This window comes from Neopelma chrysocephalum, unplaced genomic scaffold (genome assembly GCF_003984885.1).
Source record: "Neopelma chrysocephalum unplaced genomic scaffold, ASM398488v2 Primary Assembly neopelma1_25, whole genome shotgun sequence".
Taxonomy (NCBI): Eukaryota; Metazoa; Chordata; class Aves; order Passeriformes; family Pipridae; genus Neopelma; species Neopelma chrysocephalum.
In genome coordinates, this window is record NW_020897694.1 from 38,143,334 (window position 1) to 38,161,782 (window position 18,449).

The window sequence follows — 18,449 nt, forward strand, 5'->3', positions numbered from 1 at the left end:
TCCTACCCGCAAGCTCAGTCAGTATACCTGAAAAACCTGGTTACTGGCTGAGGGGGGCAGGGGAAGAGATCTGCTCGTCAACTTAAATCTTAGCAGACATGGGGATTTCCTCCACCTCTTGTATCACAGAGGACTCTTCTGCTTGCTTTAATTTCTTCACTGTCTTTTCAGCTCAGCCCACACATTTTTCTCGCTTTTCTAGGAATAGCTTCCCTAGATGGCAACACCAGCGGCTGACAGCTCTGTGCTTGTTACGCCTGGGGAAAAAGCCCTGGCTTTCTCAAAGCCCACTGCCTCTAGCAGCAATGAGCAGATACACTGTCATCGTTAGGAGATGTGAGTGGCAGGTATGTGGTAGTCTTGTCTCTGCATGGCTGAAACACTCATCAGCTGGAGCAGCTGAATGGATCCTGGTCTTGGATGAACATGATTTATTAGTATAGTGGAACAGTGTTTGTGCTATGTTACATATACCAGTTGATGCTGCCATGAATTGTTTTAAGTGCTTGCAAGTATTCTCTCTCAGTTAGGGTGGAAATGCTCTTGATTTTCTTCCTTATACATAGAAATTTTGCAGAAGGTCTGGATTGAAGAAGATCTGATTGCAGAATCCTCTGTACTTCCTTGCCATCTTTTCCAAGTCACAACTGCATTCTGGATGAATAGTGTATGTACACTGTCTCCTAAACAAATTTCGCTATGGAATATGCACATGGGAAGTTTGTTAGAGACTATAGGATCCACTCCTCTTGAGTAAGATTATTTTCCTGATTTCTGTGTGTGTTTAAAAACAAAGTATCACACGCAAAGCAGGTCTTCTCAACGTTTACTACTTGCTGTTAATTTTCATTCTAAGGGTAAGAAGGTGTGTGTTAAGATAACTTAGTTTCAAGAGGTGATATGAGGTTAAAAGAGAATAAGGTAAAGCTGAATGTACCAGCAAAAAAAGTAAATGATTCTCTGTATCTAAGTCAGAAAATAACAGAATCTGGGAGTCCATCCTTGAAAGAAAAAAGAAAGGAGGAAATTCATTCTTGTCATGTAATGTTTGATTTCAGCTTGCTAATCTGAGTTTTCTGTCTTAGAAAAGAAAGATCACTTCATCTCAGATTGCAAATAGTGGAAAATAGACATCTCTGGAAAGTAAAAGCTATCGCAGAAGGATGAATTAGTTGCTTTCTACCTACGGCACAGGACTCGCTCATTTTGGCAACAGCAAGATGTTTAGTTCAGCTCTGCCAATTTTTTTTGAAATTTCACTCTTAATTTGCTGAGCTTGGAGAGACTGTGATTATTTCAACCAGCAGGAGAGCCTTATTTCTTTTTCAGGTTTAAAAGAAATCTGTTTGCTAATTCTTCTGTTATTTTTTTTGAATGTTACTTCATCATGTGCACCATTAAATTTTGTGTGCGGGAATGGGAATAAGTAATTATTTCTTCTTCAGTTGGTTCACACTGGAATAGCCATAAAACTCTTGATCCTGATTCTTTGCTGTCTTGCAGCTTGTAAATCATGCGCTTTGTGTTCCAAGTGCAACGTGTTTGTAAAATTCTACTATTGATGTTGATGTATAATTTCTACTTCAGTCTCACTTAAGGCAAGTGTAAATAACTTTACAGAGTTGCAAAACAGTAGGGAAATAAGCCTCCACAAGCAAATGCATCAGATTTATTTTCTGGGGCAAATGAAGAGGTTCTTTGAAGCCTGATCAAAGCCCAGACTCTCCAGTTGTGCGCAATATAAAGCTGGTGGTGTTTGAGCAGAATTTGTTGGCTTCAGGAGTTTTGGTTTTGTTTTGTTTTTCTTTATTTTTTATTAGGGCTTTATATCTCTGGAACCCATATTCAACATATTTCTGGAAATGACAAGTGTACTGCCATATGGTATGCCAGATTTCAAGCCACTCTGAGGTGCATGTGTGAATTTTAGAGTGCCTGGAAGAAATGAATGAAAACCACATTCTCAATTTTATCTATTGCCGAGCTCTGTAGGCAGAGGAGGGGGGAGGCTTTGAAGTACATTCTGCTGGAGGGATTGTGTGCTTACTTCTGAGCCACCATCCTAATGCAGCAAGGTGTAGGTGTAATTTATATTTCAAAATATGCACTAATTTCAGCTGGACTGTAGGTTTATTCTGGGAGATGGTAAGAAATTCATGGCAAGGCTTCACGAACAAAGATTTGGGAAGGGGTCTACCCACATTTGTTACAAGCACGATTAGGGCAGAGCGACGCTCGGACTGTCCACTGTCTGCAGTATCAAGCATGGTTCTGATGTTCCAGCACGCGAGATTCAGTTTGGGTACACCTTTGGAGGCAGGTGCATGCCTTTGTCTCTTGATCTTTGTGTGACCGCATTAGTAGAAGATGCCCGTTGGCCACGGTTAACCAACTGGGTGAAGGGGGAGATGACCTTTGTTTAGGCCACCTTTTCTAGGTCCTTCTCCGAGTGGAGCAACCAGTGCTGTCCTTGAAAAAGGCTGCTTGGTCATTCAGGGTGCTGCCGAAAGAGACTGTCATCTCTGGGGTCAGTCTCTAACAACCAATGCCCTGAACCGCCTGCATGCAGGGTTGGGTCTGCGGCTTCCATTGCACCTTTCACCTGCCGTTTCGACCCTTGCCCGTCGCTACAGGGCTTTACAAATGTGGGTAAAACCTTTGAGCCTGCGCAGTGGATTTTTTAGGTGAGATGCAGTATGCGCAGAACTGGGCCCACCCTTTAATCCTAAGGTTCATCTGCCAGGGCCGAGCGAGCTTGGACGGTGGCAGCGAGGTCCTCAGGATTTAGGTTTAATTAGAATATCCTTTGGTAAGAAATACTGAGCATCCTTTTGCTACTGGCAACTGTTATAATTTTCAGTTCTTCATTTCCAACCCTCTATGTGCCTAAACCTCTCTTTCAGACTTTAATGCCTGAACTTAATTCTTACATATTGTTTAACTGGTTTTTTATATATATGCTGTGTCTCCTTAAAAGGTTCTGTATTGATTGTACTTTGAGTAGATTTCTTAAGCTTTTGTTGGTTAGTAAAAGCTGAGGAAGCATTACTGAAGGTATTTGTACCAGGGTTATTTTTAATCCTGGAGACTTTATGAAAACTTTTTAAATGCAGAAAAGATGTTTGGGGAAATTGTGTCAGATTTTAGTTAGAAAAAGCATCTCCTCCTTGCAGAGGGCAAATTAATAAGGTAATTCCTTATTATGATCAGTTGTGTTCATGTAAGCTTACACAAATTCTGTGAATTTTCTCCAGAATCAAAGACAATTAATTTTGAAATTTTCTTTACATAGAAAGAGGGGGGGAACCTACTTGTGAGGTAATTTGAATGATTAGTATTTTGCCACAGTATTTGCTTTGCTGGTAGAATTTGTTAAAATTAATTCTGTCTTCCTGTAGCAATAAGAGAGTGTTCACAGGGGAAATCATGTTACTCTACTAAATTCTTTCTCCAGTTTTTTCTTTTAAAAAGTGTTGTACCTGGATACAGTAATTGTTCATAACCACTTCCAACTCACAGCCCTTATGCTCTTGTATGAAACCCCAAGGCTTTTGATAAGATTCTGAGTTTCTTACTTGTTAGATCATCTCCATGGTTCAATTTAACTTACTGTGTACCAGTTAATTGCCATTTCTGACCTTGAATGAAAGCATATGTTGTGTACTCCACTTGTAACAAAAATGTGATGGCAAAGGAGTGGTCTTCAGTGATGTAAAGCAGCAGTTTTTACATGTGTTTATAATTACCAATATTTCTGATGTTCTCACACAGCCTTCTGGTGGAAAAATGTTTTCCTTCTTACTGGAAAATACTGATACATTAGGTCTGTGTTAATTGATAAATCAGTTTGACAAGGATGGATCCTCTTGTGAGAGTCAAGGAGCAGGAACTCTGGTTCTTGCAGGTGACAAGCAGGAGGGCTAGGAGATGCACTTGGGATCTGTGTGTGTGCCACCCTGCTCTGGGCCACGGGGCAGCTCTTTGGTGAAAGGACATGGTCAGGGGCATGAATGGATACAGGATGGGAGCTTCGCGATGCTGATAACATGTCCTTTTATGGGGGACAGTGGGCAGCTGTTGGAAAATTCATGGAGTTTTGAAGGAGGTGAAAACTATATCCTTTCTTTCTGAATGTTGGTTTTGGGTTTTTTTCTTGGTGTGTGAAATGTTTCCAAATGACCTTATTCTTTCTGAGACAAAGGATTCTTTCAAAATAATGTCAACAAACTTTTTTGTACAAAACCTCAGTTCATATATGTATTCCACTTTAAGACTTCCGGAGTATAAATAAAGCACTCCACAATAATAATAAGTCATTATTCTTTGCTTTTGAAGTTCTGTAACACTGTATGTAACATTAAGCATGTATTCAGTGTAATGTTTATTTGAGATCAGGAATTTGGCACTTCTGAAATGCAATTTCTGTGTGTTTTGGTAGGAATAAAATAAAAAGACATTTTAGAGTTTTTAGCTTTACCTGCTTTACACACAAAACAATCTCGAAGCGTAAGGTTCTGTGTCAGAATGGTAATACAACTCTCAAATTGCCATCCATATAGAAACGATTTTGAAATGGTTTAAGAGAAGTATTAATACACTTTATTTGTTAGTCCTCTTTCTTCATACATTTGTTTGGAATCTCTTCTTCCACTTTTTCGAGAAATCCTGTGTATATTCATATAAAGAAACCTAAATAAGAGACAGTCACAAAATGGAACACATAGTGAGCCATTTGAAGAATCCCTGTATGCTAAACCTTTTCATCATGTGTCTCTGACGTGGATCTGAATTAGCAACAAACATTTCCCCAGTTCTTCCCTTCTGAAAGACTGGCTCTAATTCATTAGTATTTTATCTTTCAGAATTACAGTTTAAGCTGTCAAATGCAAAACCCTAGCTAAAACCTGAGATCTTCTAGTGTAAAACTCAGTGTAGATGGACTGTGTTTCCTTTATTGTATATAAATTTTCTTGACTGTATTATGTCTGAAATTTCAGCGTATCAAAAACAATGTCTGCACCAAAGCTATTACTACCTAACCCTTATTTTCTGTCAAATTGTTCTGAATACTGTAATAATTGATGGTTGTTTGTCATCAGCTTGAGAAAACTAAACTCTGCATAGCTCTTCTGTGTGTATTTTTCCTTCCCTGTCTGTGCAGGGAATTGCTAATTGCTTAAAAACTTTCTGCATCTGTTTCAGTTTTGTTCGTTTTACATTTCAGCTGTTCTTGTCCTGTTTCTTTCTCTGCTTTTGACTGCTCAGCCTTCTCATGTGAGTTGTCACACCAGTCTCCCACTCTGTATTGTACACAAGGCATGGAGTCTTTACCAGCCCCTTTCTAAAAGACTACATCTGCTATCCAAGCTCTCACTTTGAAGACACCAGCAAGGAGCAATGTGGCAGATCCCTCTGAAATGAAATTAAGGTGTGATTGCATGTCCATCAAAGCTTTAAGCTAGATATTGCGGGTAATGACACTAATGAAGATGTGATAGCATGGTCTAATAATAATAATAATAATGGCCAGTCTTCGCGAACGAAGATTTTGGGAAAGGTCTTTTACCTTTCCAGCCTGCGCAATGGATTTTTTTAGGTGAGACACAGCCTGCGCTGAACTGAGCCCACCCTTTAATCCTAAGGTTCATCTGCCGGGGCCAAGCAAGCTTGGACAATGGCAGTGAGGTCCTCAGGACGTAGGTTTGTTTAGAGTGACCTTCTCATAGATGGATGGCCTCACAGGGCTAACGGGCTCCATCTGCCTGGGGGGACTGGGAATCGAACCTGGGTTGCAGCGGTGAGAGTCCCACATGCTAACCACTAGGCCACCAGGGGTCCCTAGCATGGTCTAGCAATCAAAATATATCCCTGGTAGATTTGTACTCTCGTTTACATGTTGGTACTGTTTGGAGAAGCTCTGTAGACCTGAAGCAGAACTCTTGCTGCCCTTAGGCCATCAATTTACGCATACTTCTAGTTCTGCAAGTTTTCTTTGAAATGATAGATGCATGTGGTTGGATTTTTTTGTTTTGGGTTGGTTCTTTTTTAGTGAAGAATTGTTTCGTAACATTTGGTGGTAACTAGCCTGACTCAGTCGTTGGAGCTGTGGGGGAAATCCTGCCCTGCTGAGAATCACAGAAGTCTTGTGATTGATTTTTGAGGATCTCGTTCCATTTTTCAGTAAAGCTTTTGTGTAGGTACACAAGATGTCTGTCAAAGTTTGTGGATGTGTGTGTATTAGTCTGATGGCTTATTCTTTAATTTGACATCATAAACTTGACTAACATGTGCCAGTGATTTTTTAAAGCTGGTGTTTATGTTGGGATTACCTACTTTTCTGCTTGCCTGCGTAAGTTGTCTTCAAGTAGCAGGTCCAGACAGTCTTCCTGCCTCTCTGCTCCAAGGAGAGCATTGATAGGAAAGAGAAGGTTTTTTGCCTGTGGGTACATTGAAAGGCTGGACAAAGAAACAATACTGCCCTCCTTTGAGGTGATTCTTCCTTCGAGAAACTGAAGCTTTATTCAAACAGGAGGCGTTTTTGCTCTGTGACAGCTTTGAGTTTGGTTCTCAGGCCCAGTGTGCTAATTTGAAGCTCTCATCACGTTGTTTTCTGCAGAAAAGGGGAGTCACGTTTCTGTGGCGAAGCCAGTCAGTTTTTTTAGGTGGCAAAGCTGAAACAAAGTGTGTAACATTTATTCTTACAGTTTATAAGTGTGACACTGTCTTGTTTAAAACTTTGTTACTGATCAGCGATAAGTATAGAAACACATGATAGGAATTTCGGTGGGTATGTATTCTGGAGGGTGGGGTTTTTTCTGTCCTCTCTTTCCTTTGCATTTCAAAAAGTGAGATAGTTATATGTCTTTAAGAAAAATAAGTAGGCCCGAGTTGCTTTGTTTCAGGTATATTTTGAAATGTTGAATATTGATTGACCTTGCCTGAGCTCATTAAGGTCTGTCATCAGCAGGAAGCATAAGGGTAATTCTAGTTGAACAACTAAGTTTGCACCTGTAAAGTTACTACAAGTTAATAAAGCATAAGGTGAGAATCATTCTTTTTGGCAAAGGAATGAATGATGCACCCCATTTATGGGGACAGAACCAGTACTAGATGATGCATCAGGCTTTTTGTCCTTGATATTGTTTCACTGGGGTATGTTTACTTCTGACTGTTGGACCATCACCAGAATTTTGAATCCTGTTCGCACAGGATGTCTTCCTGAAGTGATGTTGTTTTTTTTTTCCACCATATGTCAAATGTGCTAAGAATGTGAAGCTTGTTGTACTGCTTTCTTAAGGTACCTAGTGCTTCTAAAAATACAGTAGCTATAATTTAAGCACTTGCAATGTTCATAGTCTGTATATAGGTTCTATTTTTGAAAAGACTTAATTTTACTGGGAACTGTTACTTTATATTTCTCTAGAAGAAAGCTCTCGTGTCATCTGTGATATCACTGATCTAAATGAAAGGTTGCTATAACTGATTTGTTTGAAGAAAAATTGTGTGTATGCTTTAGCAATTGACAGTGAGTTTCTGAGATTGTTACTCTTAGGCTTCATGGCAATAGACTTTGGGTTCTCAAGCAATGTGGGATGTTTGTGCTCTTTTGCAGTTTGAGAGGTGTCACTTCCCTAGAGAATGTGTTCTTGTTAAAGGACCCATATTTGCCATCGTAGCCTATTGAAAGGAATGTTAAATTACAAAGAAAACAAATCTAATTAAAATCCTGCAGAAAGGAGATATCGTTCCACCTCCTTTAAAGTTAACCATGATTTAGAAGTACAATTTTCAGATCTTAATTAGTTTTAAAAAACTCAGAGATGATACTCTTAGCTTCATTTCTAGGCAAAGACATTTGGATCATGAAGCTGATATCTTCATGTTTCTGTTAGTGAGGCTTCTATTCCTTAAGGTCCTTAAAGGCATTTTAAAGAGCGTGCAGAAAAAACCCTATGGAAATACTCTAGAAAAACCCATGTGAGTAATATGCATGGGAAAATGCCTCCCTCTTTTGTTTCCTTTTCTAGCAGAAAGAAAAAAACCAACCATCAATGTTGTTGTCTTTATGATCTCCTCTGCACAGAGAAAGCTCTCACCCAGATCTTCTGATTTTAAGTGTGGAATTGGAGTATGATCCTTGGAATTGCTTAATTGCCCTCCTTTCCTCCATCAGTATCCTCTCTCCCTCAGCCTGGAACTTACCTGGTTGTCAGGTTGTCAGTAGGCATGTAAAGGACAAAATTTAATAAAATTGTAACTAAAATTGCTTAATGAAATGACTGAAATATTTAAAAGTCTGTTCTTGACACTTTGAACCTATCTGTCCTAGAAACAGTGTTTGGGGAGTATGTTTGAAAGTGGACAGCATATATTTTTCTGGCTTTTGTTTTTAGCAACGGATCACGTGTTTAAATGTCATCATGACATTTTGATTTCTAGCCTGAATGAGGAAGATGATTTAGTCAGGTCAGCTATTAAGAAAGAGCTATTCAGCAAGGCTTTTGCGTATCCTTCAATGAGAGCTTTGACTGTGGCGAGTGCTAACTACAAATGAGGGATTTTTTTATTTGTTTTCTTTGGGTTATCTATTCCTGTAATGAAGGACAGACCTGGACATCTATAAACATTAGTTTTTGGGTAGTGGGATGAGATTTGTAAAGACTGTAATGAAAGTATATATCCATAAATGAAGTGCACTGAAGTGGTGAAGCATTCAGAGCTTCTGAAAGTTGTGCAAATTTACTTTGCAATATTTAGCAATGATAGTTTTTTACATCCAGATAGGATAAGAGCTTGTTTTTAAAAATACTATCATCTTTTCAGTATCCTTCAGGTTGGTGGGGTTTTTGTTTTGATCTCCCCTTGCTGCTTTCCAGCCTGGTGTCACCCTGTGTCAAAGGATTCCTTACCCAGGAAATCTTTGAAAAACAACAAACAAATGAAAGAAAACAGCACCTAACAAACAAGAAAACAACAACTGGGACACCATTGGAGTAAATGTTGAATTCGCTTGGTGGTTATTAGTAGAGTTTACATATGTTTTGAGCATTGAGACAGGAACACTTCTGTGCCATGAGCAGAAGGCACTGGTGTTTGAGAAGCATGAAATAGCAGTGGCCAACTGGCTTCTTCAAGGGATGGTGGGAAGAAGAGGCATTCCCCAAGTCTTTCTGAAATGCCTGGCAGACAAAGAAAATTCAGAGCTACCTTTCTTGTAAATGAAATTTTATTAAGCTGTGATTGCTAGCTATGTCATACTGTAAAGATGGTTGAAAAACGTGGTGATACTCATTTTGTTCAGTTTATTTTCCTACTGTAGGGATTTAAATGAGACCTAATAGAGTAATAATTGGATTTGCAGTGCCTGTGTGACATGAAGGAGGATTCATGGTACTGTGCTCAGTGTGTTCTAGAGAGTAAATGCAAAAATGAAATCTCCTATAATAAAGAACTGGAAACAAATAGATTCCTTGTGTATATCCTTAAACTTTAAAAAAGTGCAAAATTGTAGCTCAGGAATTTTTTTCTAGGCTTTGTCAAAATGTTTCTGACAGCCTCACTGACTGCATGATTCAGTTGGAAACTATTTAAAATAAACTATTATTTTCATTGTAAGTAAATACAGTAAAGTATATTAATAACAAGTTTAGTTAAAATTATTGTGTTTGATATTGGAAGTTATGCTTTAACAGCAGAAAACGTGGTGGGTTACTGATTTGAATTTGGTCCAAACTGGTAATATCCAAAACTACTGCCTTGCCAAAGGGGTCTCTGAATACCTCTAAAGAGCATTTTAAGTGCCCTGAGCAGGTGGAGATGTTAGCTACTCCTCATTGGCACTGATTTTGAATTAAGGCTGTCTTGAGTTCTGGAGTGCAACCCTGCATTTGTGTATTATCTGGGGTTTTTTAAGTTTCTTGTTGAATTAGTTTCATGCTCTAGAGCATACCACATTTTAACCAAAAAGAGTTCTTATTTTCAGACTTTTCTGAGTATCCTTAATGACTGTGGTCAGGAAAAAACCCCAATCAAACAGCAACAGGAAACACCCACCTCTAACTGTGTGAGTCTTGGTGAAAGAAGCACAAGCCTGGAGTAATCCTAAATATAGGCTCATTCATAATGAATGCTTGACATTCTCTTGAATTTTATATCATGTTGATAGCAGAAGCACTTACGACATATGTGAAGTGAGTAATATCCTTACTTTTGAAAGCATTCTTCATTCTGCAGACATATCAGGATTAGAAGCTTTGTCTAATCAGTCTGCTATTATTCATCATCATTCATTTATAATATATTTATATTTATTTAAAGGTTTACTCATAATAGAGATATTTTTCTAGGTAGAATGTATTTACCAGTATATATTGCTCCAGTTACTTGGCATGTGCAGTTTTTGTTTTAGTTTCATAGCAGTCCCTTGAGTAGTTTAATTTAAAAAACAGATAAACTTATGTTCATCTGTAGTTTCAAGAACAGTTATTTTAATCTGCCTGAAAAGAAAGAAAAAAAAAATCCCTGTATTTTTTTCTTAGTTGAATTAAAAGACTGTTTCTGACCCCCTTCCGCATTGATTCTTGTCTGTTTTAAAACAACAAATAAACAGAATCCTATGGCATGGTTCAGCAAACTGAATTTGCCACATAATTAAGCACTAACACAGACACTTGCAAGGTGAAAGGGAAATCAGCAATTGAAATGGCTTAAGGAAAGCAGTAAAGTCAGTGAGATATCATACTATTGAATTAAAAGCCCTGAATACCCTTTGTCAAAATGAGGGAGAATATTATTTTCTTTTATGTATATTTTAGATAAATTTATTTCATGCTTCTGGAAGTTGGCGTGTTATACTACTGCTGTTAATGTTTTATTGGGAAAAAGAAGTTTTGAAACAAACAAAATGACAGTGGAGGATGTAGAAGTAAGCAGAAATATTTGTAATTACTTTGAGTCAATATGTCTTTTTTCAAAGAAGTGAACCTAGAAGCTATTATCTTGGGAGGCAAATTTGGACAAGGTAATTGGCTTTGACCTTTTGCCAGATGTCTAACAGTTCTTTTTTCCCTCTCCCTTGTGTCCAGATAAATGTCATGCCTTTAGGTTTTTGGTCCCTTGTTCTGGTTTCAAGAGTGGAGCTGCTTATGTGGCTAATCTGCACTTAAAATTATTTCCACTTCTAACCCCAGTAGGACTCTCTTTTGGAGTATTCAGACAGAATTGACATAATTGGATTTCTGCCCAGATACTGTACTTAGATAGCTTTGGAGATGTCAATTATTTGACAGCTGCCATAGGAAATCTTTGTTTTGACTATTGTTACGGGGCCTTCAATGTTTCTATTGCATTTTCATTTGTAATCTGCCACTGAATTGGGATGATTAAAATAAGTAGAATAAGGCACCATCAAATGAGTATGAGACATGAAAGGAAGAAAATCACTGCTAAAAACCTCAGAAGGTAGGCTGTTGCCAAATTTTATTTGGGTATGATGAGATTTTGGAATACCTAGTTATCTTTCAAACAGCAATAATAGCAGAGCCTGCGGCTAGAGCTGCTGTGTGCTGTGGTGGAACCAAAGATGTGTTAACGTTTCTCTTCTTGTTGTCAACCTAAAGCAAAATTTCTGGTGGTTCAGGCAAAAACTGCTTCAATTGCTTTTCTGATGGTTAATTTGGAATTAAAAATCGGGTGGTTTGGGGAACTGTGTTCTTGGGAAGTAGTGATCCTATCAACTCAGGCATTTCTTCAGACTAAGGAAGAATGAATAATTTACCAGAACAGGAATTCTAATAAGGATTGCAGTCAGCCTTTAACTTTGATTACCAGTGGGGTAAGTCTGCCTTACCTGACTGTAGGCCCTGCTACAGTCCATTTGCTGTTACATCTCGCCCCAAAGCAAGTCGTCTCAAACTGTGTAACTGTGAGATTTATTTGCTTATTTTAAACTTAGTCGTCTTAGCTACGAGTGGTAACCAGCTTTCTCTCCCTAGTGTTTCTCTGATACTGAGTTAGTGTTACATCCTTCTGTGGCAGTTAATTCATTGGAGTATGTGGTTTTCACTTCTCCAAAAGGCATCTGTGAATGGCTTTTTCCAGTGGAGGTGTGCATTTTCAGTAATTTACATGTGCAGATTACTAGATTACTGTAAAAAGTATATTAAGATGCTTTCTGTTGTCATCTTTCACAGTCCTAAAATCCACAAGTATCAAATTAAAAGCTCAGACTTGAGTAGAGAGGTTTGGAAGAACTGGTATGATTCAGTGGATCATGTATGTCTTTGCCATTAAAATGTTTTACATAAAGATGCAATAGGAAAAATAAATTTGTGAGGGAGCTGCTTGGGCTGATGAGTTGTTAACCACTGAGGTCATCCTCAAAGACTCTGAGCTGATTTTATATTTAATGGAAAAGACTGTTGTTGTGCAGTTTTTACAAACAAAACATTAAATTATCAATCAGAAAAAGGCTGAAGTTCAAATAGAACAAATTATTAGAATGTATGTACAAAATAGTAGTTTATAAAATTCTGAAGAAAGGTAATTAACTATAGATGCTAAGATGTTTCTAAACGTGAAATCTATAATTTGAATAATAAAGTATCCTATTAAGGAAACCAAAATAATTATCTCATGCTCAAATCATGGCCTGAGAAACATGCTTAGTTAAGTATTACCTAAGGCTGAAGCTTAATCCTTACCTTTCCCTAGAGATACTTAGAGTTTATGAACAGCCTTGGTACATATAGTTTGGTTTCTGCTTGTCTATTGGCAGTTATAATTGGTAATGCAGGTCTTTCAGGATACATTTGTGAGGGTTTTTGAGCTGGTTAGAGCCGTCTTAAGCATAAATCAAGACCTTTGTTGCTTCTCCTATGTGGGCTTTAGGGCTATTTATACATATACTTACATAGCCAGCTTCTAAACCCTTAAATGAAGAGAACAAGAAAGATTGAGAGATCCATTTCCTTGCTGTAATGCAAAAGGAAAAATCAGGGAATTGGTATAAAACAGTTTGAATACTTCACCTTTCACACATGGTTCTTGAATAGGAATGCTTAAAAAACCTGGGGCTATCTTGGTGGCATAGTACCTTTGTTGTGAGCCTCTTTTAGCTTGCAGAGTGTGATTGGACACAGCTTGCACTTATTTTGGTGCTTAATTATCAGTCTGAACAACAGATATGTGTGGGTTTTTGGGCAGGGGGTGGGGGTGGTTTGATTTTGAGGCTGCAGTATTACATGTCCTCTCAAAGAGTTTGTAGCCTTCCTGGGCAGGAAGCTTCCTGGCCTCCTATTCATGATTTATCAACTCTGCTTTTTCAATTTTTTCTTTTTCTCATGCAGGGGTTGCCCTGGAAGTTTGCAGCTCAGCATAATCAAATATGAATTAGATCAATATCAGCAAGTATCGAGATAGAAAATCCTGCTTAATCGAGGAATTTAAAAAATTGCATATTACAGTGAGTTTAGGTAGTAATTTGGTATCAGCATCAGCTGATACCAAATAGCTTTTAATAGCTCAGACTTTTAGGGGAGAGCTGAAAGAACGTAAGAGGTATGTGATTCCTCTTAAAATAATGTGGATTTTTACAATATATGTTGTAAAATTCTTAGCAGATGCAGTCACTAACAAATGTAACCCTCCTCATTTCTTTCCAGTTTAAAAAGGTGCTGGTCATTCATGTATTTGGAGGATATACATATAAGGCATCTGGCACTGGTAGTATTTACTTTAAATACTGATATTATTTAGACAACCAGCTACTTGTGTTTCATGAGTAGATCAGGAGTTGGTGGTTGTGCAAGCAGATGTAAAAAATAGTCTTGTTTTTTGAAAACATGTTGTGTATACAGCAGTCTGTAGAGAATATGCATTTGACTGAAGGAGTTAAATGAAAATATAGGTCAGCTTAGCCTCTTTGGTTGTATGTGATGAGTGTGAGAAAAGTCTCCAGCTGCATTTCTCTTCCTACCCGCCCCCCCCAAGAAAATAAAATAGTTGTTTGAACAACCAATGATACGTGTCCAACTGCTTCCTCTTTGATACAAACAGCACAGCCGGGAGGTGTACTGGAGCTCTGGCATGGCAGATAGGAGCACAGAGAAGATACATATGCCAGAAGAGACGCAAATTTCTCAGGCTGAACTGTGCAGGCTCTGGGCTGCTTAAAAAAACCCATTTAAACACAGAAATTTGTCTTTGCTTCAAGGGCTAGTCTCATTTTTACAGCTGGCATACAAGTTCAAATATTTTCCAGTGTTTTAAGTATCTAGCAGCCTTTCCTGCATGCAAGGCAGTCAACCTATTCTCATGCCTCATTTCACTTGCTTCTTTGCTGTTTAAGAACCACAATCTTAAGAGGAGAAAAGCTTAGTTGTGTAGAGTACATAGCATAAAAGGATTTTAACTTGGTTGTTTGTTTTACATGTATTATAATGCAGCATTGCAATTTGCTGCCTTTCTGAAACCTTAAATATGATGTGAATCCAGTCCTTCTTCCTGTTTTCTCCATGTATTTCATACTGAGTCTGAAAGTGTAGTAGTATTTTAATATTACTGTTTTCTTAGCTTTAGAAGAAGGTAATATTAAGTGAGTTTTGAGAGGATATATATGACTAGGAGGTTTAAAATACTGAGCATATAGTAGAGTCTTAAATAAATTTGGGGGGTTTCTTTTCCCTTTAAGCAAATTCAGGCAAATTTGAACTTTTGAGTGCTTAGGCTGATCTGTTTGCTGCTCCATGAAACTGGATTGTGCTTGCCCAATTGTCTGCATAGTTAAAATATTTCGAACATAGCCTATTTTGATGTAACTTCATTTGAAATATCTGCCTAACGGAGAAGTCTTAATGGAATACTTTAATAGCCCAAAGTGGTTACCTGCAATTGCTCCAGTGTATTTCAGTCAATTACAAAGAAAGGCAATATTTAATGTTGGAGTGAAGCTAGATGGTGTAATGAACTGGCAGATTGCCAGCTTGATCTTCTCCACAGGAGAATTTGTATTAATGTGATGCTTTTCATTTGTTCTCCAGAAGGTCACCAGTAATACGTCAATTGGAGTTAAAATTTCCACTCTGTGCAGTACAGGTTTATGGTCAGATCGTTCTTGTGTATTAGCATATTAAGTATCAAAGAGATTATTTTAGCTATTTCATGTCAGGAATAAATAGGAGGTGGTTGGGTATTGGGAAGAGAGCCTGAGAGAATTGTCATCGAAATAGGTGCTATAAGGTTGAATCTGGATTTTAGCCATGGAGATAAAGAAAATGGGGCACATTAGAGGTATTAGTGAAAGGAGAGGCAGTTAATAACTGTGGGTGTTACTTGTAGTGCAATCATTACAAGGGCCCTAGTTTATTCTTTGAGGTTATCATCTTTAAAGATTACACAGTGCTTAGATGTTATTGATATTTACCTTTTGGTGCTTGTTTGCAAGCCTCAAGGTCAGACTTTTATTTCTGGCTATTGAAAAGGGCTTTTTACAGTGAGATTTGTATAGTTCTTGTGTTTGGAAGACCTTGGTCTAGAAAACAAATGAGTCATTGAGGATACTGTTAAGGTGTGGACAAATTTGTCTTTCTGCCTTGCATGTTTGTAATCACGTGATCATCCAATTCCTATACTCGGCTGTTTCTGTTCCTTATCATTGTCTTCTGTTCCTCTGCTCTGGGCCTCAAGTAAAGTGAGAATATGAAGACTGGCATGAGTGGTAAGGAGCTGTGGCATTTTACATGCAGTAGGGCCAACATTACTGCAGTAGTATGTGTATTGAGTGAGGTGTGACAGATGGGCATCATGCTAAATGATACAGAATTGATGGGCACTGGGGATGCCATGGGACATGACTGCCCAGCTCTGTGCCTCTGTTTGCTGCCATTCAAAAAAAGTTGTTGATTTGATTTCCCAAGGTTTCTGATGTTGTGCCACTTTGTCTTTCAGGTGCACAGTGTTTGCCCCATATGCTGCAAGGCTTTTGAAGGTGGTTGGAAATTATTTTGTATTCTCAAAGTTTAACAGTTCATCCCCCAGCAATCCCAATTTGCTATCAAATATTTCTGTCCGTAGTCCTGGCTGGTAGGACACAGCAGAAGAATCAGAAAACCCCATTTTTGGTGCAAACTCTGACTGGCGGCGGGTAGTCCCAAACCCTAACCACTGTTTCCATTTATTGCCCTTTGAGAAGAACAGTCCTGAACTTCTGTAACTGAAAGATTGTTTCAAGGAACATATTTTAAATATAAGTAAATATTTGAGGTCCAAGTTTCCATCCTGAATTTGAGTCACTTGGTAAGTCACAATGTTTTAGGTGAAGTTTTGGTCTGTTTTGATTAGTTTTTCAAGTATTGGTGATGAACAGTATTGTTTTTCGGCTCACTTTCAAACACACATTTGGTATGCAAGTGTGCATTTGTGAAGGTGGAAGTAGTAATTGAGAGAGTGTTGGGTTTTTCTTTAAGGAACAAAACCAACCAAACAAAATCAGAGGCTTGGTATAGCTTTTCAGTGATAGATAGTAATGGGCTGTAGATAATTTGTGAGGTAGGAAAAAGAAAGATAGTACTATTCAGAAGATCTTGTACCAAAAAATGAAGACTTTTATTTTCCTACTTTTCTCCATTAATATTAAAAAAGTCCTTGTATTATTGACAGGAGAAAAACGTACTACAAAACATCCAGCCAGCAGTAAAATATATGTGCTCTGCCTCAGGGTTTTAATGTTGCTTCATTTATTAAAGTATCTTTCCAAGTTACTTGATATCTGCCCTATAATTTCAATAGAGCAGTTTTCAGTGAGAACACAGTTAAGGTCTCTAATTGGTTAGGAAAACTGATATAGCAAAATGTGGTTGCCTGCAGTCTGTGTCTGCAGAATGCTGAAAACACAGGTGGGGTGGCAGGTATTCCAGCCACCACCTGGCAGAGGAGAAGGGATTGGTCACCCTCCAGTCCTGTCTGCTTTCTGCTGTGACAAGCATATCTTCATTCAGGTGCTGAACTAGATCAGGAGGCTCTTCTGTTGGAATAACACTTCCTCATTATTTGCTACCCTCCATTACTCTTTTGTTGTTTGGGTTTTTTTTAATCTTGTGTGTTTTTCAGGAGGGCTGGAAATGTTTTGTCTCCCCTTGCAGCTGCTGGGGAGCAAGGGGTGAGCTGCCAGGAGCTGAGAGGCAGAGAGTCTTTCGTGCTTTACCCCCTAACAATATGTTTATGCTTAAATATCTGTCAAACTGGGGCTTTAGTAGTTCTCTTACTCCACTTATTAATGAGTGGAAGTCTCAATCTCCCCTTTAAACATCTGCGTAAGGTATTTATAATACCTTTGTTAATACTTTTTATTCTTCCCTTGCTTCACTATGATGCATGGGATCGTTGGATGAATTGCTCTTTTAAGTTTAATTTCTTCATAGGATGCTTTTGTAGAGTGACAACTGGTTGGAATCTGTTCAGAAAAGACTTTGAACAGAAACATTTCTGCATGAGTGCCCTCAGGTTGCGTAGGAGTTGTAACACATCCTCCTTTTGAGGTAGAGGCTGCAGCACAGGAAGTTGCTCAGAATTTTTTTCTTCTTTTTGAATTGAATCTTAATGGGTTTATGCTGCCTAATTTGTCCGACATCCTATGGAGTTAGAAGGGTCATTAAAAAGCAGAAAAAACTGTTTAAATACTCTTAAGTCTCTTCTGAACAGTAACTTCTGTGGCTAGAAATACTTAACAGAACAATGGAGGCCAGGAGGGACCTCTGGAGGCTTGTACTGTCCAGCTCCTGGCAGAGCTGAGGCTGCAGCTGGGGCCATGTCCAGTAGAATTTGAGGCATGGGAAGAAGGGCCATCACTTCTCAGGGGGCATGTGGCTGTGCTTAGCGACCCTCATGGCTTCTTTACATCCAGCCAGAATTTCCCTCAACGAAGTTCTCAAACCCTACGAGCGGCTTCGACCCCTCTGTCAGAGCTCACTTGTGTTGGGTCGCTATCTCTTGTGCCAGAGGGCCCCAAGCCACGTGTGGTACTAATCCATCTGGATTACACATCCCAATGTGTGTGAGTGCCTCCTGGGTGGAAATACTCAGATGCCCTACAAAATTGCTGGCTATGCTTTTGCTGGTGTACGTTCTTTCTACATGTAATGGCGTTTCCTTTCTCTTAGGAAATACAGACAAGTTAAACTGACTAATATGAAAGTGAAGATAATGGTGCTTTTTAAAATGTAATCTTTCTAAAACTAGGCTAAATTTTTAATTCCATTTCTTGACTGATTTTTCTCAGTATTATGACGACTGAGTTTGTAGATGGTTTGGATTGTTCGTGGTTAAAATGACCTTGTATTCATTGAGAGAAGTTAAATATGAAATGGAGTCTTTTTGTGCTAAACAGGTGAATCAAGTTCAAGCCATTCTGGCTGCTCTTTAGCGTCTCATAGGAGATTTTGATAGCATGAAAA

At 38.5% G+C, this 18,449-nt stretch overlaps 1 protein-coding gene across 1 annotated transcript in view; it reads left to right on the forward strand.

The window, feature by feature from the left end:
* The first annotated feature begins 236 nt into the window (after nt 1–236).
* Nucleotides 237–18,449, forward strand: part of NCK2 (NCK adaptor protein 2) — a 72,453-nt gene continuing 54,240 nt past the window's right edge. Inside the window, exon 1 of the mRNA XM_027674981.1 lies at nt 237–347. The gene's annotated coding sequence lies outside the window, so the exon portion shown is untranslated. The remainder of the gene's footprint in view (nt 348–18,449) is intronic.